We start from the raw sequence: 27,419 nt of genomic DNA on the forward strand, positions 1-27,419 counted from the left end.
TATATGCACAGGTGTATGTGGTGGGAAAACGGACAGGAAATACACTAAAACACCAGCAGTGACTTTGGCTGGGTAAAGGGATCAGAGGAGGTTTTATTTTTCCTGCACAAACAGCCAGGGGGCAGGATCCATCTAGACTTGGGGGTGACGCTAAAGCCCCAGAGCCGAGACCCTGGACCAGCCCATCCCTGCCCACGGCGGACCCCGTGACTCACCAGCAGAGGCATCATGCATCAGGCAGCCGGAGGTCAGCTCCTCCCTGGGGAGGGAATGCTGCAGGGCCAGCCGGTGAGATGGGCGGGGTGGGCGTGGTGGAGGACTTGACCTGTGAGCCCCACTCTGGCTGTGAGCTTCAACTGGTTCCCCTCCAGGCAAACAGGCAGGAGAGGTCAGGCAGGAGACCAGCAATAATTACCCGCCGGGCAGGCAGGCTTGGCACCCCTCCTTCATTCCCAGGCAGAAAGGTCACCCCTGGCGCCCGGGCCTGCCCTGATGCCATGGCCCAGCAGCAGAGCCGACAGATGCGCTCATGACCCTCCAGGACGGTTCAGGCAGTTCCCCAGGAGGGAATCCAGCAGGGGGCCCATATCAGGCCCAGTCAGGCCCTGGGCCTGACTCTCATTCTAGACTCCCAGCAAAATCCTTAGCCCCTCGAGTCTCCATCTGGAGCAACCATAGCCCTGTGTTTTGCAAAGGAACTGGCTCCATAAATAGTGGTAGATGAATGGATGGATGAAGTGGGACAGTACCCTGCTTGTCACCTCCAGGTGGCCGGAGGCGCACACGACCTTGTAGGGGAAAGCGCCCAGGGAGCAGGGTCAGCACCACGGGCACCGCCTGAGTCACTTGGTTATTCCTGGATGCGGAGGAGGCGGGAGTGGGGCTGAGAAAGGAGGCCACCTGGCTGCCTGGGGGCTTGGCGAAGCTGCTGTCAGGGAGTGCAGCCCTGGGGTAAGTCGAGCAGGGGTGTCTGTGGCCGGGGTAGGAGGTTTTCAGAAGGCTGCTGGACTGGGCTGGAAGTCATGTCCAAATTAGGGCCTGAGTACATGGATGCACAAGCTGGCAGCTTGGTGTGCTCAGCGCTATGCAGCTGGTCAGGGAGTGCTTCCTCAGGCCCTGGCCTGCTCAGGGGACTGGGCTGTGACCATGAATAAGGAGCTACAATTAGCCCTCCCTTTCACTGTCCTGATGCTGGTCTGGCTGGTGCTCAAGGATGAAGGGCTGCCTCACAGTGCTTGTTGCCTCCAGAGCCCAGGGGAGTCCAGAAGATCACAGGTTCAGCCAGCTGTGGGTGCTGGCCCAAGGGAGACCGAGCCGATGGAAAGCTCATGGCATGGATGGACCAGGGGCTCCCCGCAGCACAGAGAGGCCACGGGAGTTAGTGCCAGATGCCAGAAACCCAGGTTCAAGGCCCAGCTCTGCCTCGTTCTGTGTGGCCTCAGGCAAGTTACCTCACCTCTCTGAGCCCTGGTCTCCTTCACTGTAAGATGAAGTTAAAAATAGTGCGTCCCAGAATCCATGCAAGGGCTCGGTGCAATAAACACTATATGCAAAGTGCTTGGCATGTAGTCTGTACTTAAAAAGTGGCAGCTGTTGCCATCCTATAATTTTTCTATTATTAATAGAACTAATATTAATATCATTACTATTACTGTCCAGTCTTAATATCTTTAATCCCAAGACGAGATCAGTCCCCAGGGCTATCCCTCCGTTGTTCAGCCTTCTTCCCTTTCCACACACCTAGCTCTGGTGACTTAGGGTATGTTAAGCTATTTCTCATGAATATGAAAGGTTTTGCCCCAAAAGCTCTTCTGACTTGGCAAAAGATCCAAGTGCCCATCCTCAAACTTGTCCACTTGCTTTGTGACCATGGGTGTCCCTTCCCTCGCTTTAGTGGCCTCTTGCGTGGCCTCCACTAGTGCCTGGTGCCTGGTTCCCTCCCCAGTCAGCAGGGACCCAGAGCAGAGCTGGTGTGAGGAGGGGTACTCCAGGCTCTGTCTGGGGGCCTCTTACACCCTGGCAAGGCCCAGCCAGGCAGGAGGAGGCAGCAGGAGGGGTTTAAGGAAAGGCCAAGGAAAGAGGAATCTCGGCCCTTGAGGTCATCCTGTCTATTTTTACATCCCATCCCTAAAGGGGCCAGGACGGCAGGCCCGTGGCCGTCACTCAGCATGAATGTAATCCCCAGGGAATCGGGTGTCTTTGGGAAATTGGACCCAGGCTGGGGATGCTCAGAGGCCCTCAGTTCCCCTAGGGGGCCTGAAACGAGGGAGATCCTGGCCTCTGGAATCAGATGGCCTGGCCTAAGCTGAGAGTGGGGCAGGTGCTCCACCTCTCCAGACCCCAGCGTCCCCTCTGTGAGATGGGCCTCACCCTCCAGGCCTGTTGAGAGCTGAGGGGGTGGAGCTGCAGGAGGGCTTCTGGGTGGGGTCTGCTGGGAAGCAGGCTGAGTAGACCAATGGCCACAGGCCTTCTGGAGAGGACTTGCCCTGGGGGAAGGCCCTGCTCCCCTGAGGAGGGCCCTCTGAGGGCATGGGTCAGGGGCCAGCACGACAGTTTGCTCAAACAGCAAAGACCTCACAGCCTGACTAGTGGAAGTCAGGGAACTTCAGGGAGTTGGGGGGAGACTACCCGGATCTGCCTTCAGGAATAAGAGGCTGATTTCCGGCAGATAGCCTGGAGCTCTTGGGCCACCGTGGAAGGTTCTGTCACTCAGTGGAAGAGCAGGCCTCAGCCAAGGGCATATCCTTCCCAGGGCAGTGGGCATCCCACAACCAGAGAGGCCCTGCCAGCCCCACCTAGCTGAGACAGCCCTGAGCCCAGGTGTGGACTCTTCCTCGGGGCTCCCTGAAGCTCCGCCCCTTCCTGCTCTCTCTCCCTCCTCAGGTGAGACCCCCAGCTGCTACGCCTCCTTCTGACCGCAAACAAGCCACTCAGGTCCACACAGCGGGCTGGGCAGGTGTTAGGTCCTGAGAAGACCCCGCACGGATGCCTGCCTCCAGTTCCCCAACCACAAATCCACCTCCAGGACTTCTGGAATGGGTTGAATTGTGTCCCTACAAAATTCCTGTCTATTCAGAACCTCAGAAGAGGAGAACACAGGGTTCATGCAGGTGTCATTAAGTTGAGGATCTTGTGATGAAAGCCTCCTGGATTTGGGGTGAGCCCTAAATCTATGAGTTCCACGAAGAGTAGAGACACAGAGAGACACGCAGAGGAGGCTGAGGGAGACGGAGGCAGAGACTGGGGTGATGCAGCGAAGGAACACCAAGGGTGGCCTGCATCCCTTGGGAGACAGGGTGCCCCCTCAGGGCCTCCACGAGGAACTGGCACTGCCGACTGTGAGCGCATACATTTTTGCTGCTATAAGCCACTCGGTATGTGGTGATCTGTTACAACTATCATGGGAAATGAATTCAGTTTAAAGACAAAATGGTCTAAAGGCACAGGGATCGCGGTCCGTCCCTTGCAAGCTGCCTTCCTCACAGGTGCTCTGGTGCTGTGCGGTACTTTTATTCTGAAGTCACTTTGGCATCTCAGCTGAAGAGAAATGAGATGAGACTTCAGTTAAAGGAACAGGCTTGTAGCTGTGAGGGAATATTTGTTGGGGGGGAGCTGGTGTGGAAGAAGGGACACAATCTCAGGGTGACCCAGCACCCTGTTTTAGCACTGAAAGTCCCACACCCCAAGAAACCTCAGTGCTGGGTGAGAAGCACCCAGCCAGCCTTGTGGCCCGGAGGCCTTTGCAGTCCAGTCGGGTGAGACAAGGAGACCGGAAAAGGAGGGAGCTGGTCTGGGGATGTTTGGGGAGAATCGGTGGGTCTGAGAGGTGTGAGGACAGGAGATGCCAAGGCTGAGGGGGGCTGGTTTTCAAGAAGACATGTTTCCCTTGGGATGTGTAGGTTGACGTCTAAGTGGGCTGTATGGCCTGGGAGCTGCTGTGCAGCCCTCCCAGACCAGCCAGGAGGCTAGTGTTAGAAGCAGAAGTGAGAGACCAGGACGCCAGGGGACCTCACTCCAACCATGTGGAGAAACAAATGCCCCAGAGCCCTGAGGGTGGGGGGTGATGCCAGCCAGGTGGTGAGAACCCTGAGACCGCACGACCCAAATGCTGGACACAGTGGGCAAGGCCAGCAGGTGCAGAGAGGAAACTACAGCTCGTTCACCCTGTTAAGAGGCACAGCAGGTGACAGAGAGACCCAAAAGCAACAGAGCAATATGAAGAGGGGAAAGAGAGTCAGGCCACACAGAGAAACCTGATAAACACGACTTCAGCCCGGTGGTCAAGGTCGACATCGGCAATGATGGTCAGATGCCCTTGACATGACAAGTTGAGCGAGGCCCTTTATCTCTGCAGTCTTCCTCCCCTAAACTCACCACCCAGTCCAGTCCAGAGAACAACATCAGACTTGTCCCAGTGGCTGCGTTCTGCAAGGCATCTGAGCAGTGTTCCTGCAAAGCACCAAGGTCATCCGAACAAGGAGAGTCTGAGAAACTTGCAGCTGAGTGGTGCCTGAGGAGACGTGACCAACAATGTAACGTGCTTCCTGGATGGTGTCCTGGAACAGAAAAAGGACATTAAGAAAACTACGGAAATCTGAAGGAAACACAGGCTTTAGCTGGTAATAATACGTCAATATTAGTTTGTTGATTGTGAGAAATGTGCCATCCTTATGTATTAATACTAGCAGAAACCCGGGGTAGGGTGTATGGGAGCTATGCACTGGCTTGGAAGCTTTTCTATAAGCTCCCATTCTAACATTAAACGCCTATTTCGAGGACTTCCCTGGTGATCCAGTGGCTAAGACTCCATGCTCCCCAATGCAGGAGGCCCAGGTTCAATCCCTGGTCAAAGAACCAAATCCCACTTCTCCAACTAAGAGCCTGAATATCATAACGAAGATGGAAGAATCCGAGTGTCGCAACTAAGAGCTGGTGCAGCCAAGTAAACATATAAACAAAATAAATATTCTTTAAAATGTTCAGTTTTTTAAAAAAGGAAAGGAGCAGCATTCAAAGAGTACAGATAATCAGATTTAAAGGAAGAGATACAAATGGATGAATAAATATGAGGAAATCCTTGATCTTTCTGATCACTAAATAAAAGTAAACAACAATGAGATATTTTTGCCTTATCCTATGGGCAAAGATGAAGACTCTGATGGTACCAAATGTTGGTGGAGGAGTACTGAAACAGGCACATGTTGAGAGCAAAGAAATTGGTCATTTGTCCCAACGTCATAAACTCAAGGGGCAAAAAGGTAATTTGTTGATGTCTGTTATAATATTCACATCTTTGTATACTGTGAACCAGCAGTTCCAATTCTAGAAACCTAGCCTCCAGAAACTGTGGTGAAAAAACATTTGCTTAAGGGCACAAAGATATTTGAAGCAGTATTGTTGGTAAGGGCAAAATTGAGGGAAAAAGTATGTGAATGTGAATAGAATATTGATTAAATACATTTTGATACATTTAATGGAATTTTATGGATCCACTTTAAAGAACTGCATACATTTTTATAGAATATATGAAGTTTATAGAGAAAGTTTTCCAAGATAGATGATTGAATCACAATGCAAAGGATTTCCCTGGTGGTCCACTAACTAAGACTCAATGCTCCCTATGCAGGGGCTCCAGGTTCAGTCCCTGGTAAAGAACTAGATCCCACATGTCACAACTAAGAGCTCACATGGGGCAACTAAGACCTGAAACAGCCAAAGAAATAAATACTTTAAAACATGATAACTGAAGTGAAGTGTAAGTCGCTCAGTCATGTCCAACTCTTCAGGACCCCATGGACTACACAGCCCATGGAATTCTCCAGGCCAGAATACTGGAGTGGGTAGCCATTCCCTTCTCCAGGGGGATTCCCCCAACCCAGGGATCAAACCCAGATCTCCCCCATTGAAAGCAGATTCTTTACCAGCAGAGCAACAAGGGAAGCCCAAGAATACTAGAGTGGTTAGCCTATCCCTTCTCCAGGGGACCTTCCCAACCCAAGGAATTGAACCGGGGTCTCCTGCATCACAGGCAGTTTCTTTACCAAGTGAGCTATCAGGGAAGCCTTTAAAACATGATAAGGCAGGTTGTAAAACATTTACATGACTGCACATGCACACACACACAGGTGTACATAGATGCAAACAGGGCTGGTTTCATGGAGAACTACTTCTGAAGCCACACAGGGCCGCATGCTCAGAAGAACCTCTGCTTGGATTAAGGGTCTGAATAATTTTATTTTTGGACATGTGTTTTGTAAGTGAAGTCTATGGTATGTTAGAGTGTGTGCATGAGCAGATATTTGGATATACGTCCCCTTGCATATGGCGTCGGCAATGTCCCATGAGCATGGAGTTCTGTGGACCTGAAGGAGTTCAGTGAGATTGAGTGTGAGAAAGAGGCTCGTGCATTATGCCTACAACCAATGAGAGGGAACATTGATGACTTCCAAAGGCCACACCTTCTGTTCAAGCCAGAACTTACTTTGAATGCAGAAAGAATGCAAGGTAGTTTTAAGAAACTGAATAATCAGGAAAACCTATCATCTACTTTCTGACCTGTGTTCCTTCCTTGTATTGGTCAACTACTCATGCTGAAACAATGACATGAAAGGTAAAGGGAAAATAGGGCACCCTATCACTCCTTTTCCTCCCAGCTCTTCTCTACTTATTGACCTCCCAGAGCCCCGTTTTCTCACCCATCACAAGGGACAGGACTGGCCAGTTGTAAAGCAGTCAGGTCGAGGGTGCACAGGGCCCTTGATGAATCCAGCTGTTCTGTTGGATTTTCCATCAGTCTCGGTCAGATGCAATAGTGCTGGGTCCAGGGCTGGGTTCTGTGTCCCAGCTACCCTGGGTAGGACATCACTTTCTTGCAGAAAGTGGTGAGGGGAGGAGCAGCTTGGGCAGGCTGTGATGGGGCTGGCACCCATGCAAGGTCTCAGAGGACATCCCTTGCACAGACCCTCCTTAGGAAGTGACTTGGATAGGCTTAGCCCAACAAAGGAGTGCCAGCAAGTAATGGGGCTTCTTCCAGCAGTTACACAGGGAATCACCCATGACCCAGTTAGTCCCCTCGCAGGTGTGTACCCAAAAGAACTGAATGCAGGGACTGGAGAAATACTCCTACACATATGCTCATAGCAGCTTCACTCACCAACATCAGAAGGTAGAAACAACTCAGGCGTCCATCAGCAGATGAATAGAGACACAAAATGTGGTCCACCCGTCCAGTGGAAGAGTATCCAGGCTTAAAAAGGAAGTTCTGAGCACGATCCAACCCAGATGGAACACTGAAAACACAACGCTGAATGAAGGAAGCCAGACGCAGAAACCATGTAGAGTAAAATTCTATTTCTATGAAACGTCCAGAATAGGCAGAGTCCCTGGAGGGAGAAAGTAGAGCAGTGGTTTCCAGGAGCAGGGAGAACAGATAAACAGGGAGGAACGACTTAATGAGGTCAGAGTTTCTTTCTGGGGTGAAGAAAAGTTCTGGAACTAAATAAAGGGGATGGTTGCCCAACATTGTAAATGTACTAAATACCACTGAATTGTAGACTTTAAAATGATTCATTGAGACTTCCCTGATGGTCCAGTAGTTAAGATTCTGTGCTCCCAGTGCAGGGGGCATGGGTTCAATCCCTGGTCATGGAAGTAGGATCCCATATTCTGCACAGGGCAGCTAAAAATAATAATAATAATAAAAAATGAAATTAAATCTCAGGCATCAACTTATAAAAAATAAGTAAATAAAGCAATTCATTTTATGCTATGTGAATTTCACCTCAATTTAGAAAAAGCAGAAATAGTAGTGCTAATTAGCAGTAGGGCTGGTGGCAGTGCCAGTAGTACTGTAATACTAGTAGTACTAGTTGGAGAAGGCAATGGCACCCCACTCCAGTACTCTTGCCTGGAAAATCCCATGGACGGAGGAGCCTTGTGGGCTGCAGTCCATGGGGTCGCTAAGAGTTGGACACGACTGAGCGACTTCTTTCACTTTTCACTTTCATGCATTGGAGAAGGAAATGAAAACCCACTCCAGTGTTCTTGCCTGGATAATCCCAGGGATGACAGAGCCTGGTGGGCTGCCATCTCTGGGGTCGCACAGAGTCGGACACGACTGAAGCGACTTCGCATCAGTAGTACTAGTACTATTAGCAGTAGTAGCAGTACTAGTAGAACTGGTAGTGCTAGTAGTATTGGTAGTACTAGTTAGTGGTAGGAATAGCTGGGCCTGGACTTCTCAATTCTACCCTAGGTGAGGCACGAAGGGAGGCCATCCCCAAGATGCCAGCTGAGCAGTGGCACCCATCAGCAACTCTCCAGGCTAAAGCAAGAGCAAGAACTCCAGAGGGTCTTCTCCCTAACAGAGGCATTCCAGCGACTTTATCTGTTATTGATGAGTTGGAAGAACTCCAGCATGAGATAGAGGCAGGCAATGCCAGCAAAAGGGAAGACAGAGGCCCAAGGAAAACACCAAAGTCGTAATCATTATACGCCACTCAGCTGTGCACTGAATTTTTATATACAGTCATAATAATATAACATTATTGATCTTCTACTTTTAGTACCAACCTATAAAGAAAGCATCGGCCATGAGTGGTTTCAGAGTAGATGACCGATGGCAGCAGCCTTGGCAGTGCCCAAGAAGCAGAGCTGTGGGGTGGGGTGTGTGGGAAGGGGAGCCCCAAAGGGCAGGGCAGGAATTCTAATATCCTTCACCTTCCAAGAGGGAAGCTGAGACATGCTGGGACAGTCTTTTGTGGCTCTAGAAATGGAGTGGGACAAAGTGACATGGATGAGGAACAAGGGAGCTAAAAGCAGTGTAGAACTGAAGGACCAGAGGCAACAGGAGACAGAGGGTTTCATCACGCCTGACACGGATGCAACGCACACCTGCATCTTTGAAAGTCTGCCACTTGGAGGTTTGTGTGTAGGGGACTTCCCATAAAACCAATCGTACACAAGCTTTTTCAGAAGACTGAAGCAAGAGAGCATTTGCCAGTTCATTCTATGAGGCTTGTACTACCCTGATACAAAAATCAGACAAAGATGTTACAGGAAAAAAAAAAAAAACAACGAACTTGGGAATTCCCTGGCAACCCAGTGGTGAAACTTGGCACTTTCGCTGCCATGGTCTTGGGTTCAATCCCTGGTCAAGGAACTAAGATCCCAGAGGCTTTCCAGCACGGCCAAACAAACAAACAAACAAAGATCAATATCTTTCACAAACAAGGTACAAAATCACTAAGCAAAATTTTAGAATTTTAATGCTATATTAAATTTATTAAAAATTTAATTACATATAAAAAGAAAAATGCAGCATTACAAGGGGGAAACCCAGGAACAAAGACTGGTCCAATATTTGAAAATCAATCAATGCAGCCCACCATTTTAACAAACTAAAAAGAAAAGCTATATGATTATCTCAAAATAGAGGAAGAAAAAAGCACTTGACAAATCCAACATCCATTGGTGACCCTCCGGCAAAAAGAAAATTCTTAGCAAACTAGGAAAAAGAAGGGAACTTCCTTAGTCTTATACAGGACATCTATAAACCCCATAGCTGACACCAAAATAAATGATGAAAAACTAACATTTTCACTCTAAGATCAGAAACAAGACAAGGATGTTCACTTCCTCCACTTCTAGTCAACATCATATTGGAGGTTCTAACTGGTGAAGTAAGCCAAAGGAAAAAAAAAGCATTCAGAATGGGGAGGAAAAAACCTAAACTGTCATTATTTTCGGGCCATAGTAACCATCTAAGTAAAAAATCTAATGGAATCTACAAAAATGTTTGCTAGAACTTATAAGTGAGTCTAATAAGGTTACTGGAGAAATATCAATACATTAAAAAAAACAACTGTATTCTATATAATAGTAATGACCAGAAATTTTAAAAGTTTAAATATCATAAATAGCATCAAAAATACAAAACACTTAGGGATAAATCTGACAAAAAGATGTCTAAGAATTGTACACTAAAAACCACAAATCATTGCTGAGAGAAATTTAAAAGATCTAAGTCAATGAAGAGAGATACTTTGTTCATAGCTTAGAAGACTCAATATCGTTAAAACTATCTCTTCCCCCCAAATTATATATAAATCCAAGGCAATCCCAATCAAAATCTCAGCAGGCTCTTTTTGGTAGAAATTGAGAAAGTGATTCTAAAATTCACATGAAAATATAAAAGAACCTAGAATAGCTGAAACAAATTTGAAAAAAAAGCATGAAGTTGGAGGGCTAACGTTACCCAAAATCAAGACTTAAATAAAGCTACGGTAATTGAGGCCACATGGTATTAGTGTGAAGGGGAACAAATAGATTGATGGAATGGAAATAGATTTGAACATCCCTGTACAACTGATTTTTTACAAAGGTGCAAAAGCAGTTCCGTGAGGAGAGTAGTCTTTTCAACAAAGGAAACATTTGGACATCCATATGCAAAAAGAACACTCCAATTCATACCACCCACCACTACAGAAAGCAACTCAAAATGGATCATTGACCTAAATGGAAACCAAAAACTACAAACTTCCAGAAAAAGAGAGAGAGAGAGAGAGAAAATTTTGTGACCTTGAGTTAGGCCAAGATATCTTAAATACAGAAATAGATAAAAAGAAAAAAAATCAATCGGAGTCATCAAAGTTCATAACTTTTATTAGGAGTTGCCTAGGGCTTAGGGTGGGGTGATTGCTAATGGCGATGAGGTGATGAAAATGTTTTATATGTTCTATGACTGTGGTGATATTTGCACATACCGTGAATTTCTAAATATCTTCGAGTTGTACACTTATGTGGTATTGTATGATGTGTGTGTGTGTGTGCTCAGTCGCTCAGTCATGTCCTGTTCTTTGTGACCCCATGGACTGTAGCCCACCAGGCTCCTCTGTCCATGGGATTCTCCAGGCAAGAATACTGGAGTGGATTGCTGTTTCCTTCTCCAGGGGACCTTCCAGACCCAGGGACTGAACCTGTGTTCTCTTGCTTTTCCTGCATTAGCAGATTCTTTACCACTGTGCCACCTGGGAAGCAGTATGGAATGTGAAGTATATCTCAATAAAGCTATTATAATTTTTAAAAGAAAAAAATGAATACTTTTGCTATTTGAAAGACTGTTAAGGGAATGGAAAGATGCAAACAAGGAAAAATATTTGTAAATCACATATCTAATGAAGGTTGCATATGAAGACTATAAAAGAAACCTTCAATGCTATGGAACCTAGCAAAACAAACAACCCCCTTCCCCTGACCACCCAAAAAATCCTCATATATGACTTGAACAGACACTTCATCAAAAAAGATATGTATGAAAAATAAGTACATGAAAAGATATTGAGCATCATTAGTTATTCGAGAAATGCAAATTAAAACCAGAGTCAGATACCACTACACACCTATCAAAATGACTAAAATTAAAAATCTGATGACATAGAGTGATGATGATGTAGAGAATCTAGACTTCCCAACACTGATGGTGAAAATACAAAATGGCACAATTGCTTTGGGAAAGTGTGACAGTCCTTAGAAAGTTCAAGTATATCACATGACCTACCCATCCCATTCCTGGGTAATAAAAGCATGAATACAAATGTTCTTAGCAGCTTCATGTGTAATAATAAAAAACTGAAGACAACCCAACAACAGGTGAATGGATAAAGAAGCTGTTATTTCCAGGTACTGGGACACTGTTTAGCAATAAAAAGAAATGAGCTATTCATACACACAATGGCGTGAACCAATCTCAAAACTAGGCTGAGTGAAGGAAGAAGAACAAAAAAAGAGTATGTACAGTATGATTCCATTTATATAAAACTCTCCAAAATGCAAACAAATCTTTGGTGACAGAGAGCAGCAGATCAGGGTTTGCCTAGGGAAGGTCTGGGTGTGAGGAGGCAGGGAGTAGGGAGGAAGCATAGACTGGGGGAGTGTTCACGGATGTGTTCACTATCTTGAATACCTATGTCAAAGTTTATCAAATTCTGCCTTTTAAATATTCGCGTGAGTTTTTACATGCCAATTATACATCACTAAAGCCATTTTTTAAACAGTAATATATCTTCATTTTAGCAAGTGAAACAATGCAAAGATAAATAAAGAAGACATAATCACTGTCCCCTCCTTCCCTCCATCTCGTTTCTCTAAGGTTTCCAGTGGGCTTCCCTGATAGATCGAGCTTCCATCATAGCTCAATTGGTAAAAAATCTGCCTGCAATGCAGGAGACCCCGGTTCAATTTCTGGGTTGTGAAGATCCACTGGAGAAGGGACAGGCTACCCACTCCAGTATTCTTGGGCTTCCTTTGCGGCTCAGCTGGTAAAGAATCCACCTGCAATGCGGAAAACCTGGGTTCAATCCCTGAGTTGGAAAGATCCCCTGAAGAAGGGAAGGCTACCCACTGCAGTATTCTGGCCTGGAGAATTCTGTGGACTATAGCCCATGAGGTCACAAAGAGTTGGACACAGCTCAGCGACTTTCACTTGTCACGTGTCACTTCCCTGATAGCTCAATTGGTAAGGAATCCGCCTGCAATGCAGGAGACCCCAGTTCGATTTCTGGGTTGGAAGGGACAGGCTACCCACTCCGGTATTCTTGGGCTTTCCTTGTGGCTCAGCTGGTAAAGAATTCACCTGCAATGAGGGAGGCCTGGGTTTGACCCCTGGGTTGGGAAGATCCCCTGGAGAAGAGAAAGGCTACCCACTCCAGTATTCTGGCTTAGAGAATTCCATGGAATTTATAGCCCATGTGGTGCAAAGAGTTGGACTGAGCGACTTTCACTTTTTCGGGGCTGCTCTGTAAGCCATGGTGTGAATTTACTGCAGTTTACATAGTCATCCCTCTAAAAGCTGCCCATTTCAGTTGTTTCCAGTTTTTTGTTTGTTTGCTTTGCTTTGGTTTTGCCCACCGCCACCAATGCTGAAAAGCGTTCTTTTATGTCAATTTTCATAGACTATTATTTTTATTTCTGTAGAAGAGGCTCCCACAGTGGGATACTGGGTCAGAAGCTATGTGAATTATTTTCTTCTCAGTAGATATTGGCAGATTATTTCTGCCAGGCATGTATGAGATGTCAATGTCCTGCATGGTTTTGCCTCAGTGGATCTTAGTGATTGTATAAAGAGTGAGCAATATATCATTTTGAATTTTCCTATCAGTGAGGTGAAATATTATTTAATTTTGCCCACTAGACATAGTGTGGTCGTTGTATCCATATTCTTTAATACAGTTTTCTTTTGTCGGGGTTGACATGTGCTTTAAATTCAATTGACCATTTAAATCTTATTTTCTAAGAATTACATTTTTCTATTGTCTTTTTTTCTGTTGGGTTGTTTAGCTGTTTTTTTATCAAATCATATTAGCTTGTTGCATATTGAAATTGAGCATATGATACACATCTACATATGCATACATTATATACATGCAAGCCCAAAATGCATATCATGCATGTGCGCAACCATTGTATATACACACTGTATCACAGAGCTACATGTAGGCATGCCTACATATATGCACATGCATTATACACCAATATATACATACACATAAGTCCATGCACACATATATACACATGCGCATATATACATATGCATGCACCAGCATCCTATTTACATATACACATTCACATGCTCATACAAGACATATATACAAATACATGCCTGCAGGAGTTCCCTGGTGGCCTAGAGGTTAAGATTCCAGGCTATCATTACCCTGACTAGGGTTGAGTCCCGTGTTGGGTAACTGAGATCTTGCAAGCTGTACGACTTGGCTAAGAAAAAAATTTCTGCATACACATATATACATACACACGCATAATAAACACACACACACACACACACACACACATGCATCACATGCACACCATGGAGAGAAGCGTGGGTCCCAGGGCCATTCCAGCAGGAGGATTCAGAGCCTGGACAGGGTGAGGGGTGAAGCCACAGACAAGCAGGGGGCAGGCAGATGGACTGTGGCCCTTGGAAAGGGTTATGAGAACCACTTGGCTCTCTGTGACAGCCTCTGCCACCTCTTGGCACCCATACGGTGAGGCTCTGGGGTTCCTGCAGTCCACACCCCCAGCACGTCCAGCCAGTCACACCTCGATTCCACCCTCCTCACCTCCTACCAAGAAGCTTGCTACAACACTGGGTGAGCAAGTAGGGCTAGGTCCTCTGAGGAGCTTCGATGTGGACGTCTTCCCTGCCTGATGTCTCCTTGGGGTGTTTTGGGTGAGCAGTTTTTGACATGTTAAATGAGAGATTGCTTTTTTCCCCCTCCCACTCATAAGACTCCACTCTTAAGACCTTAATTGCAGAGGCTGTGGGCTGACAAGTGCTTGTCTCAGCCTGGCAGGTGCAGGTGATGTAAACTTGCAGCGTCTGGCAGAGCTAAGCCAGGGGGCCTCGGTGAGGATGCCAGCTTTTCCTGACACCGCGTGGCAGCTCCAGGGGCAATGTGGGGCAAGGAGGGTCCCTCAGGTGTGGGCACTGTTATGTGCCAGATTCATACCGTCATCTAATTCCTTCTTGGGTTCTCAGACCTCCCAGCCCATCTAGAAAAAAATTTTAAGGAGAAAAGTAAAGGCATCTAAGCAGGAGGGAGGTGTCCATGCTTCACTGAAAGTGTTAAAATGTTTTTTTTTTTTCCTGTTAATTTTTAAAATAACTATTTATTTATTTGGCTGTGCTGAGTCTTAGTTGTGGCAGACAGGATTGCTGAGGTATGCAGGATCTAGTTCCCTGACCAGGGATGGAACCCAGGCCCTCTGCCTTGGGAGCACAGCATTTTAGCCACTGGATCACCAGGAAAGTCCCTAACATGTTGACACTTTTAGATAAATTGAGTGTGTGTTGTAATACCCAGAGCAACCACTAGGAAAACCATACACGTAGACTCACCCAAAGTGAAATCGCTCGGTCATGTCCAATTCTTTGCAACTCTGACTCCATGGACTGTAGCCCACGAGGCTTCTCCATCCATGGGGTTTTCCAGGCAAGAATACTGGAGTGGGTTGCCATTTCCTTCTCCAGGGGAAATTCCCCACCCAGGGATCGAACCTGGGTCTCCTGCATTGCAGGCAGATGCTTTACCCTCTGAGCCACCAGGGAAGCCCAGACTCATCCAAAATCATTATAAACAAATCAAGATGGACTCCTAATGTTCACGTAATCCACAGAAAGGCAAGAGAAGAGGAGCAGAGAAAGCAAACAGAAAATCAACAATAAAACAGCAGACTTAAGTTCTAACATGTTAATAATTTGCCTTAATGTAAATTATTTAAATACACCAATTAAAAGGAAGAGATTGGCAGAGTCTATTTTTTTAAGTGATCCAACAATATGCTGTTTACAGGAAACTCACTTCTAATTCAACTATGACATTTCCCTGAAAAAGATCCACAAATGGCGAATGAACATAGGAAAATACCTTCAACACTGAAAGCCATGAGGCAAATGCAAATACAGATCACAGTGAAATGTTGCTACACATCTATCAGCATGGTTCAAATAAAAAAAATAGCGACCACACCACACGCTGGCAATGATGCAGACACACCGGGTCACTCATGCATTGCAAACAGGAGTGCAAAATGAGACAGCCCCTCTGGAAAACAGATTGGCAGTTTCTCACAAAACTAAACATGCATTTGCCATATGACTCAGCAATTGCACTCTTTAGCACTTAGCCTAGAGAAATGGAGGCTTATGTTCACACACACACACACACACACAAACCTGTCCATGAATGTACATGGCAGACTACTCCCAATAGCCTGAAATTGGACCTTCCACAGGCAAATGGTTGAACAGTATATCCACACCATGGAATACTACTCAGCAATAAAAAGCACTGTTGATTTACTCTTGGATTAATCGCCAGGGAATTATTTTCAGTGAAAAAAATGCCAATTCCAAAAGGTTATGTAGTATATGATTCCATTTATCTAACATACTTGAAATGACAAAATTATAGAAAATGGAGTGCAGATGAGTGGATCCTAGGGGTGGGGTGGGAGGTGCATTGGAGAGGGGAGGAGCGAGGTAGTAGTGGTTATAAAAAAGGGCGATACCAGAGATCCTTGAGGTCATGGAACTGTTCAGTATCTGGGCTGTGGTGATGGATATATGAACCCACACAGGCGATAGAGTTATTGAAACTAAACACACACACAGATGAGTACAAGCAAAACCAAGGAAACAGTAAGATGGGGCATTTATATCAACAGTGATATCTTGGTTGTGACATTGTGCCATAGTTTCACGAGATGTTACCACTGGGTGACCCTGGGTAGTTGTGCTACACGGGATCTCTCTAGGTTGCTTCCTCCAACAGCATGAGAATCTATGATGATCTCAGCATAAAAAGGTCAACTTAAAAAAATAAATGAACAAAAATAAACAAAAACCAAACCAAATTCCCTCCGGATTGCCCTGACCTTCGGTCCTGTCTTATGACTCCCGCACTCCCCTCCCCCTCCCCACCCCCCCCCCCCCCCACCCCCCGCCATCGACGCTCCTCCAGCCTCCAATGACCACAGTACGTCACTAAATTCAAGGTTATGGCTTATCCTCGATTCTCCCAAACAAAACGCCTGTCATGGGGTTGGCTCGATTTGCAGGTGTTTTCTTTAGAAAAGTGATCCAGGGGGCAGGAGTGAAGAAGAGAGAGCATGAAGCAGGGAAAGCTGTGACCCAGGGAGACGCTGCTTTATGGAGTTGCCATCGCAACGGCCCCTGACCCTGGGGGCGCAATGGAGCACAAAGCGGAGAAGCATTTGTTTGCCGTAGACACCTTGTCTGTCAAGGATGACTCTAAGAAACGTACTCGTGGGGTGCACGTGTGTGGGTGCCAGAAGGGTTCCTTTCGATTCCCCCACCTTGGACAGATGAGAAGCAGTAGGATTGAAAGTCCACCTCTGGCCTCTGACCTATCCGCCTCTCATGGTGTCCCTTGGAACCTTATCACATCGCATATCTGGCAAGCTCCTCCCACAAGCCTTCTACCTAAGGTCAAGCTCAAAGCCCATGATCTCTCTCCCCATAGTCCATGGCTCCAGCGTCTGGGGGCACTCCAGGGATGGAAAGATGTGGGGCCCAGCTGAAATCGCTGTGTGTCTGCCTCCCCCCTCCCACCCTGGCCAGCACATGCCCAGCTGCTCTGGCCACCCAGCTCAGATAAAAGTTCACAGAGAGATTAAAAGTCACCGTGCACCTAGCTGGCAGAGTGGAGGTGCACACAGACTGCCTTTTAGAAAAAACCAGAAGGCCTGCAGGGGCCTGGCAGAAGGAAGTCACTGAATTGATGCCTGTTGAAGGGCTGTGTTCCCAAAGCACATGAGCCAAGGACCGTGCTCTGGCCGCAGCCCCGAGACCAGAGCTTCCCCCAGGTCATGGGTCATAGCCCCGTCGGGGAGGCAGTTGTGGCAGGTGTCCGGCACCACCGAGCAGGATGTGGGGTTTCTGTTACTGATCTGTCTCTACACCCCATGTCTTTCAGATTCAGTGTCCTTCACAGCATAGCAGCCAGGACCAGGAGTCCTTGGTGAAGGCTACCCTAATCCAGGATGCATGTGTCCCGAGAAAAAGGAGGGGCCTCCGCTTCACCCCAGGCCCTAAATCACTCCAGGGTTTCCCAGGCATCTTTCTGCAAATCCAAGAAGAAAGGGTGTATGGCGATCACAGGCCACTAGGTAACTGTGGAGTCCTGGCCTGAGGTCACCTGGGGTCATCTAGACTGCCCCTACCCCTTTCTTCACAGCAGGATGGGGAATTTGTTCCTCTGAATCACAGTTCACTGCCCTGGCTGTCATGAGAACCACCTGGGCAATTCTGTACAAACACACACACAAAAATCCACCCAGATTCTGAAGCAGTGGGTCTGGTCAGGGCCCCAGGGTGGTATTATTTTAAAGCTCCTTCATGATTCTACTGTGCAGCCTAGGTGCACAGTCCACTCCAATCTCCAGGGCCATCACAGTGAGGGCTACTGGTACCATGTTACTGATGTCTCAAGGCCTGCTCATCTGTAAAATGGGAACATGATGCCTACCTCATAGGTATGTCATGAGGAGTAAATGGGAAAACCCTGGCAGGTGTCTGGGTCCCGGCAGGGACCCCATAATGAGTGTCCCTCTCTCAAAAGCCCTCTTCCTGTGTTGCCCAAGTCCCAGCCTCCACTATGCAGTAGTGGAACTGGAATTGTCAGCCCTGAGTTCAAATCCTGTGATGCTGCTTCCCAGCTGTGTGACCCTGGGCAAAGACCAGAGAAGGCCCCAGATCTAGAGAGCTCCTAAAATTATGAAGGTCACATCACATCACAGACCTATTCAGTAAGGACTCTCTGGGACCAGGATGCTAGCATTTTTATTTTAACCAGAACACTAGGCACCGGAGACAGCCAACCAGACGCCCATGCTTAGGGTCCACAACCTTAGAGCTCCAAGCCTTTGTTTTCCCCTCTGGGAAATGGAGTAATAACAATGATCTCATTTTTCACAGCACTAAATGAGACCAAAGGAGTGAAGGGGCCTCGAGAGTGAAAACACAGAAACAGGTGGGGATGAGCGGGGTTCTGCTTCCTCCCCTTCCCAGCTTCATGATCCCTCTGAGGCTACACCTGTCTCTTCCAGGTGGCTTCAGGCACGGTTAGTGTCAGCGGCTGCTTAGGCCCCACCGTCCACTAGATGGTCTTCCCTGCGGTAACTCTCCTGGCCTCTGGCCTGCCTTCCCCTCGTGCAGGTGGTCTGGCTGGTGAGTTCGATGGAAAGAGAGAAACACGTGACTCAGCCTCCCACTTCCTTCCTTGGGTCCCACCAGCTGCGCCGGCCACACAGGAGCCTCTGCTCTCCAGGCCAAGAAAACAGGCAGGGCCCCCAGGGAAGGACCAGCTGCTGGATTTGAGGGACCCAGAGCAAATGAAACGTTGGGGCTCTTGTTCAAAAATTATGGAAAATTCTAAGACAGCAGTTGTTGTTTAGTCATAGTTGTAAGTCGTGTTTGACTCTTTTGCGACCCCAGGGACTGTAGCGCGCCAGACTCCTCTGTCCATGGGATTTCCCAGGCAGGAGTACTGGAGAAGACAGGGAGGGCAGAGCACTAAACCAAGGTGGTGAGGTTGGGAGTGCTTGTCCCACTGGGCAGGTTGCCTATGGTGAAGCCACCCTGCCCCAGGGGAGTGGCAGGGGTCCAGCTCAGCTAATGACACAGTGGGAAGCGAGCAGCGAGCAGACCAAGCCACCTTCTTTCACCCAGCGTGCCTCCCTTGGCCTTTCAGAGCCTTGCCTCTCACTCTCCGTTCGTGATATTTAAGTGGAGCTAAAAGGAGCTATTCATTCACCCATTCAGGACACTGACAGTCTGCAAGGAAACTTGACAAGGGAAAAAGCCACACTCAGAACCTGTCTTCTAGATACACATGGTCCAGGAGGCAAGGCCTTTGCTTGATCCCACTCAAATCCCTCTTGCTGCAATGTCAACCTTCTCCTCTGGCCCAAGAGGTAGGCGGGGCTTTCTCAGAGGGCCAGTAACACCGCTTAGTCCGGAGCCTGGATCTGAGAACTCAGCGCCTCCCCGGCACAGAACTGCCTCACCTTCCGCCCAAGGTACACACCCAGAGCAAGGGAGCTGACACCCCGATTCCTCCCTACCTTCTCATCAGCAAACCCTGCAGAAGAACCCATTCCCTGGACTTCTGTCCACCCCCTGCCCTGGTTCCAGTCACAAGATTCCTAGGTTGAGCTGTTGCGATATTAGCCTAACTACGTCCCTTGCATATCCCTCTAGAATATTTTCCAGTAGAGCTCAGGCCCCAAGCAGTTTGGCACACCGTGTAGGGACAGACCCCAATTTCAGGGCCCTGGATTAAAAGCCCCTGGTTGCTGCAGCTCCTCAGAGATTTGTGGCCCCAGACCAAAGGGACCAGTCCCCCACACCCCTACCCCATGCTGACCCTCAGTCAGAGCTGGGCTATTTGGCTACTTGGTTTCCGAACCACTGATGGTCCCTCTTGCCCTGTATCTCCAAACTGAGGCTGGCAGGGGGCCAGGGTCATGCGTGTTACTGAGGGGCAGGGGTTGGTGGAATTAAACCCCCTTGATCTCCCTCTCTTTAATGGTTGCTGAGAAAAGAGGAAGAGAGCCATCAGGTCAGAGTTTCCTTGGGAGGTACCCACCCTGCCAGTCTGTTCCCCCAGAGACCTCCAATCCTCAAAATCAGGTGGGCATCTCCCTAAAGGAGGGAAGGAGGAGGAGGATGGGCTAGTGGGTGGAGGTAGAAGGTAAGCTCCCCTGCCACCCCCCAGAGCTGGTCTACCAGGCAAGGTCTCAGGGACAAATGCTTAAAGAAGAGGCTTTTCTTCCCCACACTGTACCTGCCTCTCTGCAAGTGACCACAGATACACCCATGTTTAAGAACCTTGGTGAGGCCCAGAGAGAAAAGGGTACCAGGAGTCTGCCTGATGGGGAAAGCAACGTGAGGGGCTGCAGAGGGCAGGGGAGAGTTGGGAGACAGAAAGACCAATTCCAGAGCCTTCCAAAGGCTTGCCCATCCCCCAAGCCAGCACTTAATCCTCCACCTCTGCTACTTAACCTCTCCCACCAGGGGCCAGGCACTTTAACTCTATTTAAATAAGCCCTTGAGGGCCCAGAAGAAATTGTTGCCAGCAATTCAAAAGCCCTGAACCCTGAGAGCAATCAGTGAGGGAACAGACTGGCAGGGTGGGTACCTCCCAAGGAAACTCTGACCTGGTGGCTCTCTTCCTCTTTTCTCAGCAACCACTAAAGAGAGGGAGGTTAAGGGGGTTTAATTCCACCAACCCCTGCCCCTCAGTAACACGCATGACCCTGGCCCCCTGCCAGCCTCAGTCTGGAGGTACAGGGCAAGAGGGACCATCAGTGGGTTGGAAACCAAGTAGCCAAATAGCCCAGCTCTGACTGCCCTGTCCAACTGCCCTGGGTTCCAGGCTGTCGCCAGAAGCTTTCCCATGTCTCAGAGGTCCAAGCCTACTATTCAGGGGAGGAGGATCCCACAGGAGGGTGGTGTCAGTACCCCAAAGCCTGGTATAGGCCTCACTGGCCCCACTCTCTGTCCTCCTGGCTTCAGTTCAGTTCAGTTCAGTCGCTCAGTTGTGTCCGACTCTTTGTGACCCCATGAATTGCAGCATGCCAGGCCTCCTTGTCCATCACCAACTTCCGGAGTTCACTCAAACTCAATCCATCGAGTCGGTGATGCCATCCAGCCATCTCATCCTCTGTCATCCCTGTCTCCTCCTGCCCCCAATCCCTCCCAGCATCAGAGTCTTTTCCAATGAGTTAACTCTTCACATGAGGTGGCCAGAGTACTGGAGTTTCAGCTTTAGCATCATTCCTTCCAAAGAACAACCAGGACTGATCTTTAGAATGGACAGGTTGGATCTCCTTGCAGTCCAAGGGACTCTCAAGAGTCTTCTCCAATGCCACAGTTCAAAAGCATCAATTCTTCAGTGCTCAGCTTTCTTCACAGTCCAACTCTCACATCCATACATGACTACTGGAAAAACCATAGCCTTGCCTAGACAGACCTTTGTTGGCAAAGTAATGTCTCTGCTTTTTAATATGCCATCTAGGTTGGTCATAACTTTCCTTCCAAGGAGTGTCTTTTAATTTCATGGCTGCAATCAGCATCTGCAGTGATTTTGGAGCCCAGAAAAATAAAGTCAGTCACTGTTTCCACTGTTTCCCCATCTATTGGCCATGAAGTGATGGGACCAGATGTCATGATCTTAGTTTTCTGAATGTTGAGCTTTAAGCCAACTTTTTCACTGTCCTCTTTCACTTTCATCAAGAGGCTTTTTAGTTCCTCTTGACTTTCTGCCAAAAGGGTGGTGTCATCTGCATATCTGTGGTTATTGATATTTCTCCTGGCAATCTTGATTCCAGCTTGTCTTTCTTCCAGACCAGCGTTTCTCATGATGTACTCTGCATATAAGTTAAATAAGCAGGGTGACAATATACACCTGGCTTAGATTCCTCTAATTCTCTTCAACCCAATTTAAGGAACCCCTAGTCAGGCATACCTGATGCAAATACCCTTCCTGGTTGAAGAAACCTGGGCAATTACTTCCTTTTCTGCAAAACGGGCTTCAGAGCTCTTGTGAGGGTTCAATGAATGATACACGGGCTGGTATCTGAAAGATAGGAAGTTCAGTTCAGTTCAGTCGCTCAGTCGTGTCTGGCTCTTTGTGACCCCATGAACCACAGCACGCCAGGCTTCCCTGTCCATCACCAATTCCCGGAGTCTACACAAACCCATGTCCATTGAGTCAGTGATGTCATCCAACCATCACATCCTCTGTCATCCCCTTCTCCTCTTGCCCTCAATCTTTCCCAGCATCAGAGTCTTTTCAAACAAGTCAGCTCTTTGCATCAGGTTGCCAAAGTATTGGAGTTTCAGCTTCAACATCAGTCCTTCCAATGAACACTCAGGACTGATCTCCTTTAGGATGGACTGGTTGGATCTCCTTGCAGTCCAAGGGACTCTCAAAAGTCTTCTCCAACACCATAGTTCGAAAGCATCAGTGCTTCGGCACTCAGCTTTCCTTATAGTCCAAATATCACATGCATACATGACCACTGGAAAAACCATAGCCTTGCCTAGACAGACCTTTGTTGGCAAAGTAATGTCTCTGCTTTTGAATATGCTATCTAGGTTGGTCATAACTTTCCTTCCAAGGAGTGTCTTTCAATTTCATGGCTGCAGTCAGCATCTGCAGTGATTTTGGAGCCCAGAAAAATAAAGTCAGTCACTGTTTCCACTATTTCCCCATCTATTGGCCATGAAGTGATGGGACTGGATGCCATGATCTTAGTTTTCTGAATGTTGAGCTTTAAGCCAACTTTTCACTCTCCTCTTTCACTTTCATCAAGAGGCTCTTTAGTTCTTCTTCACTTTCTGCCATAAGGGTGGTGTCATCTGCATATCTGAGGTTCTTGATGTTTCTCCTGGCAATCTTGATTCCAGCTTGTCCTTCCTCCAGACCAGCGTTTCTCATGATGTACTCTGCATATAAGTTAAATAAGCAGGGTGATAAGAGGGCATCAGAGGGAAGTCAGAGGAAGGTAGGAAGGTACAAGGCCAAAGCAAAGAGTCACCTGGAATTCGGTGTGAGCAGAATCAGTCCCTCTAGGTCTGAGCAGACTCAGTCTTCCAGGTGTGGGCCAACTTTCAGTCTAAAATGATTGAACCCCAGTGTCTGAAGCCACCCAGCACTTAGAAGTTAGGCTACCAGACAAGACATAGAACACAGCTAAATTTGAATATCAGATACACAATAAATCATTATTTTAATATAACTATGTCCTGGACTTGCATAGGACAGTCATTGTTTATCCAAAATTAAAATGTTCTTCAGTGTTCCATGCTCCCCCACGAGGGTGACATCAGTACCTCAAAGCCTGGTATAGACCTTGGAGGCCCTACTCTCTGTCCACCTGGCTTATCTTCCTCTAATATTTTCATTTGCAAAATCCTCTGTATTTTCATTTGCAAAATCTGTCAGTTGTAACTGAAGTCTATCCTGTAACAGGGGTGTTTGGTTTCAGTTTATTGAATCCCCTGTTGGGAGGAGGCAAGATAAGAAAGTTAAGTGAAAAGTTGGATACAGATCGATAAGCACACTGTCATCATTCCTTGTTTTTAAATTTTAATGTATATTCGCCTAGAGAGGGACCCATACATAGACGCTGTCCAAGCCCAAGACAGAAACAGAGGAGATGGACAGACATGGAAGAAAGGCTGGGAGGAAAGTTCCAACAGGTTAACGGTGGCTATGTCTGGACTGCAGGTTCCTCGCTTTCCCTTTTAAATTTTTCCAACATTGTTCAGTAAACGTATTACTTGTTAAAAAATACATTTTAAGCTCATCGCTTCGGTGGAGAATCTTTTAAAATTGCTCGTGCACTGTCGGCTTCCCCAGTGGCTCAGTGGTAAGGAGTCCGCCTGCAACGCAAGAGACTCAGGAGGCCTGGGTTCTATCCCTGGGTCAGGAAGATCCCATGGAGAAGGAAATGGCAACCCACTCCAGTATTCTTGCTTGGAGAATCCCAAGGACAGAGAAGCCTGGCACGCTACAGTCCATAGGGTCACAAAGAGTTGGACAAAACTGAGTACATTGTTAATGGCCAAGTGAATAAAAGATAAGAAAATATTCACACACCATCCTTTCCCCATCTGCCCCCTCCCCACCTCTGCCCCTCCACACACATCTTAAACAGCCTTATAAAATGCACGGTGTTTCCCCAGCCAAAGGCACCAACATTCTTTATCCTGCTCTTGATGGGTCTTTGTGGTGGGCACCAATAGCACGTCAGGCCTGGGCCCTGGTGCTGATGACCTTGGGGCCCACATAGCAGGGGCTGACGGGGTAGGGGGTGGCTCGCCCTGTGCTCACAGCCCTAGTCCCTCCTCCCCACTCCTGCCTATGCTTTTTGAGCCTTGCACTTTCCTTTGTTTTTATAGTTTTCAGTTTCCTTGATCACTGTCAACTGTCATTACTCACTGCCATCTGCATGCCTGCCCCCAACAGCCATTCTCACTTCTGTGTTTTCCTTCCAACCCTCTGTGAACGCCGTGGTTGAGATTGTGTGAACAATTTGGGCAGGCAGGCTCAGAGTGGAAGTATAATTGCTCTCATAAAAAAAAGAAAGTGGGGAGACTTGAGGGCACGACTTCATGAATCCTTCTCGGTTTCCATAGTCACACAGCAGAGGTAACAGTCCACAACTCTGAGCTCTCAATGGTGTTGGGTTATTGCGTTTTTCCAGAAGCATTTGCCTTATAAGTGTACATATTGAAAAGATTTTTTTCCAGGTCCCATCTCAGAGTCTACACTCTTTATATGTATCACCAAATCCCAGTCCGGTGGGATGGGGAAATGAAAGCACATGGACATACCCCATGGAGCTAGGGGTTCCGAACCTGAATGAGGGTCACAGGGCATGGAATTTGAGGTGACCATGGTGAGAAAGTGTGTCAGTCAGGGTTCAGATGAAGACAACAGAAGCCACTCTGGCAATGTCTGGCAGAAAATGAAACTAGGTGCTTATAAAAATCCTTGGAAGGACTGGAGAAGCAGGCTATTCTTTGCTTCCAAAATGGGCCCTAAGACACCACCAAACTGGCCCATCAAGAAAGCTACCCCTCCCTCCCCATCAATAAGGTGGGAGACCAAGACGACAGCTTTGGGACCACTGGCTTCAGAATGCCTGGAGCAATCAGAGCACCCACTGGACCAACACTGACCAAAAACTAGGCCTCAACCAGCCTCTCAACACCCCCAGGGCTGGGGGCCAGCCCACAGAATGCTGCCTCACATGCCCACCACCAAACATGCCAAGAAAAAAAGCAGAAGCGTGGCCTTTCCATTGCTTCCTGCTTCCAAATTCCCAAGAAGGCATCTAACTGACCAAAGTGAGTGGCAAAGAAGTCTTGGGATAGCTGGGTTTTGCCTTCCTCTCTGAGACAGAGGAAGGTGGCAGAATGGCTGCTGAGTGCCAGCCTGCACATCCTGCACAGAAGGTTCAGAGAAAGACGCGTGGGCGAGGACCGGACTGTGAGATAGACTCGACCACCTGCCAGTCTAGGAAACGTCCTTCAGGAGGTGGGGGTGGTGGCCCTGAGCTACTGCTCAAAACACCTAGGCCTGGGGCTGCTTCTATAATCCGTTTGCTACGTGATCTTGGCTGGTTCCCATCCATCACTGAACCAGGATCCGGAGGGTTGCAAGTCAGCTCAGGGTAAAGACAGGCCACCTGGAGATCCCACCCCAGAGGTTAAATTTTCAGGAATTTGCTGGCTGGTAAACTTCATGCTGGGAGCTTGAAATTGGCCATGTGGCAATATTTACACCACAGAAATTGGCAAATTATATAAATTGAGGGTTTTGTCCTCATCACTCAGAACTAGTTATTAAACACTTACTGGCATGTCATTGATTCAGGCAATAAGGATGAGTGAAATGTCTAGGAGGCTGTGAGCTTGGTAGGTCTGCACCCTGACTGCAGGTGAGGATCACCTGAGGAGTCTTTGTCAAATCTCAGACCCCAGGCCCCACCCTAGACAACTTGAACCAGAAGCTGGAGGAAGCAGAGGAACAAGGCAGTTGGCCGGCGAGAGTCATGGGATGACAGGAGGAGACTCCCAGGGTGGATTAGCTGGTGAACAGAAATCCTCCTACTGGGACTTTCCTGGTGGTCCACTGGCTAAGTCCCTGTACTCCCAAAGCAGGGGACCTGGGTTTGATCCCTGATCAGGGAACTAGATCCCACACGCTGTAACTAAGAGTTTGCATGGGGCAACTAAAGATCCTGCATGCCACAACTAAGACCTGGCACAGCCAAATGAATAAACAAGTATTTTCTTAAAAAAAAAATCCTTCTGCTGGGAGGAGCTGCTGATGCAGACAAGAGAGCAGGCAAAGGGCAAAGTCCTCAAAGGATTGAGAAGGAAAGAGCAGAGCCAGGCAGGCTAGAGGGTGTGCGGAGAGGGAAACGGGATGGACGGGTGTGCAGGCAGTGCAGCATTCCTGCCCGGGACACCTATTTCTCAAGGAGGGGATATTTTCATCTAGGAAGAGCTGGGGGGAGAGTGTTGTTTTCAGGGTGATGTTGACTGCCCCCTCCTCCGAGTTCACTTGCCCACAAGGACCCGCGAGGCTCCAGAGTCCCTCAAAGGAACAGAATGTGTAATAATCAGCAGAGGCAGGAAGGTTCACCTCCCAGCTCAATCCAAATGCTGGGACCTTAAGAGGAGGTCTTAAATTGTTTTATTGTTTGTTTGGCAGCGGGGGGAAGCAACAACAGTGCATGGTGGTTGTAAACTAAATTCAAAAGTGCAAGAGAGGAAATTTCCTGTCACTCCAGCGGTTCACACTCTGCACTTTCACTGCCAAGGGCCCAGGTTTGATCCCTGTTTGGGAAACTAGGATCCCACAAGCTGTGGGGTGCGACACAAAAAGAAAAAGAAGAAGCCACTTTAAAAAAGTGCAAAAGAGAAAAATAAAAATAAAAATCACTAGATGGCACCGCCCAGAGGTGATGGCAAAGGGTGAACATCCCTCCAGGTACGTACCTCTTTGTGTGAACACACGTGTAGACAATGCTACCCGCACTCCCCTCAGAGCTGAGCCTGATTGCTCTGCTGGCAGCCTGAGTCCCAAACAGGCAAGGAGAGGAGAGGAGAGAGGGAGCAGGGCCCCTTCCAGCCCATCGCAGTGACACCCAGGCTCCTGGCCCCTTGCACTCCAGCCTGACCCGACCATTGTTCCGTCCTGCCTCATCCACTTGGTCTGGAGGTTGCTGGTCTTTATAGGGGGTAGTGTACTGTGTATAGATTCCACCTCAGCCCAGCTCCCCTGCTGATCAGGGAGTCTTCCCCTAACCTCCTGGTGACC

The 27,419-nt window shown here is 47.9% G+C and overlaps 1 non-coding gene across 1 annotated transcript; it reads right to left on the reverse strand.

Moving 5' to 3' along the window:
• Window positions 1–15,031: 15,031 nt before the first annotated feature.
• TRNAC-GCA (transfer RNA cysteine (anticodon GCA)) lies at window positions 15,032–15,103 on the reverse strand. Its single transcript has one exon. It is a non-coding gene; the product is annotated as a tRNA-Cys (tRNA).
• Between the last annotated feature and the right edge of the window lie 12,316 nt (window positions 15,104–27,419).

Source organism: Capricornis sumatraensis, chromosome 8, assembly GCF_032405125.1.
Source record: "Capricornis sumatraensis isolate serow.1 chromosome 8, serow.2, whole genome shotgun sequence".
Classification (NCBI taxonomy): Eukaryota; Metazoa; Chordata; class Mammalia; order Artiodactyla; family Bovidae; genus Capricornis; species Capricornis sumatraensis.